Consider the following 2,699-nt stretch of genomic DNA (forward strand, 5'->3'; position numbering starts at 1 on the left):
GCACACACACTCAAAAGCTCTGCTCCCCCGTCTCTCTACCGCTGTCTCCCTCTCCTGTCTGACTGCCTCGCTGTCTCCCTCTCCCTTCTGTTTATACCGCTTCTTCTTCTTCTTCCTCTCCTCCTCTCTCCCCTCTTTGTGTGTTGATCTGTAACATTCTTTCTGAAGTAGGCCACATTGTCACGTCTCTTAGTAACACAACCTGTTTGCACAGATTCCTTTTATATACAAAATGACTTGAGCTGAGTGCAACACTGCCCAACCAGTAATTTCAGTGTGTCACACATACACATTGAGCTATTCCCCTCAGTCATAAGTTCAAGTTAAAAAAAATATCCACTTTTTAAAACGGAAATGAATGGTCTGACTTGAAATATTACTGTTTCTTAAAAACATTTATTTGGAATAATGGAGTACTTCATATTTTGGTTTAAAATACATCTTAAGATGCAGATAATATAGAATAATAATATAGGGTAATACTGAGGGTAATACGACACAAAACAAACCCATGTGACTGTAGGAATGCAACATACAAACAATATTAATAGAACAGTTAAATTCAACCTTGCTCAATTCTGGAAAGAGTCCAATAATATGTTTCCAGAATGATAAAAGTGTGTTCAAGAGTGTGTGGAATTCTGTTTTAATGATGCTTAGTTGTATACTTTTTGTATACCCTAGAGGGACTCCTTGACATTTGACAAAATTATTTGCACAGTAACTGACATCACCTTTTACACTAACTAGAAAAGTACATACTTTAGCCAACACTGTCAACTCACACATACATTGACACATCAATTTCACTGTGGTACAACAGTCAAATGACAGTAAAAGCAAAAAACTCCTTCAGAAAATTCACAATGTAGAGAAACTGCATCAGTGCAAGGAATGTGGTAAAAGCTTCCGTAAAAACATAAAAATAGCACAGTGAACAACCTGGAGAGTCCCATTTTTTTTCAACACCCCTTCCATTCAGTCCCCTCATCCATGCTCTGGGTGGTCTAGTCTGTGATGTATCTGAACATCTAGATGTAGGCCTTGCTGCTGGTAGCAGCATTGGAGTGTACTTGACATCGTATTTGTTCTCAGCGCTGGGTGGCGCAGGAGCCCCAGCTGATGTAGAGCGAGGCCCACAGCTCCCTCTGGGCCTTGATCAGAAGGAGGTTGTAGAAGTCTTGGATGATGGTGTCGGCCGACCAGCAGATAGGGACCAGGGGGGCAACGATGAGGAAGATGACCCTGCTAGCGATGGCTACTTTAGCTTTTGAGCTCTCGATGTCCACAAAGTTGGTGCACTTCCCCCCGGTAATGTCCAGCAGGATGGCGAACATACCGGCGACGATGCCGATTATGATGTGGCCTGCAGGTCCTGGGGCAAGGCCAGGAGGGAGTCGTAGACCTTACACTGCATCTGGCCCGTACTCTGGGTCACACAGTTCATCCATAAGCTTTCCCAGATGACCTGAGCAGTGACTATTTGGCTCCGCTGTTACCTTCCACATGGGCAGAGCACAGATGATGATGCTTCCCAGCCAACCGATGATTGCCAGGGCTATGCCCAGCATCTGTAGTCCAGCTGACACCATCCTGATGGAGCCCTGGTAGTATGGACTGATTGAGCTGCTGGAAGGAGAGAGAAAGGGTGACAGGAGAGTATAGAGTGGAGAGTTTGACAATGACAAGCTCACTTCCTCTACATCTCTGAATTATCAGGTTTACTTTGATAAAGGGACAGAACAGGAGTTTTGTCATCGGTCTCTCTCTCTCTCTCTCGGGTGACACTCGTTTCCTAAGCCATCTCACCTGACCATATTACTCTCCTAACACACACACACACAAACGGCAACTTTGTCTGAACATCAAATCCTCAGGGCTGTATTCATAAACAAGAGTTGCTGATTGACATAGACAAACCAGGTCTAAACGGCATGTTCACGAGAAGCCAGAAGAGTTTATCAATGCATAGGGTAAGTTCCCTCATTACTGTTATCATCTCTAACACTGTCTGTTGGTTAATTAGCCTCTCGTATACCTTTTTCAATTCTTGATGCTCTTTTTTTGCAGGAATCTTCCAGCTTGGATGGAGGAGGGAACAAAGAGAAGGTGTACAGAAGTTATCCAGCCTGATGACTAAGAAATGTAAATAGACAGCCTATGTTTGCTATCTCCCTCTGTCTGTCTAGCATACTGCCAGACTGCTGAGAGGCAAAATAGTCAATGTACTTTCTAGACCTTAGGAAATGGTTAATCATGGTTCCTCTCTGCCTTTACAGTTCCTGAAACATGTCCATGACCTAATGCATGGCCTCTACAGCAGTGCTTGGTCCCCCACTCAGTTACCAGTGACTTATTCTGCCACATCCCCTCCTTAAATCATTAAGTTGTGTGCAAAATGTTTTTTTTCTTTCTGTTTGATACTCTGATCTTCAATGTGTATTGATTCCTACTAACCAGCTTTGTAAGAGCTAGGTTTTCCTAGCTATGCTGATGATCATGAATGTTTTTCTCTGCATCAGGTCTCATTGAGAATGGAATTCCCCAAAAAATACATGCTATTCAACTGTCCATAATTGTCTGATCTTACACTTTTAGAAAAAAAAGGTAGTATCTAGAACCAAAAGGGTTCTCCTATGGGGACAGCCGAAGAACCATTTTGGAAATGTTTTTTTCTGAAAGTGTAGTGTAAGTAGATC

General features: G+C 42.9%; 1 pseudogene; it reads right to left on the reverse strand.

Annotated features, from left to right (window-relative positions):
* Positions 1–388: 388 nt before the first annotated feature.
* On the reverse strand, positions 389–2,017 carry LOC106602912 (claudin-4-like; annotated as a pseudogene).
* Positions 2,018–2,699: the final 682 nt, after the last annotated feature.

Source organism: Salmo salar, chromosome 04 (assembly GCF_965601325.2).
Source record: "Salmo salar chromosome 04, fSalSal1, whole genome shotgun sequence".
NCBI classification, from domain to species: domain Eukaryota; kingdom Metazoa; phylum Chordata; class Actinopteri; order Salmoniformes; family Salmonidae; genus Salmo; species Salmo salar.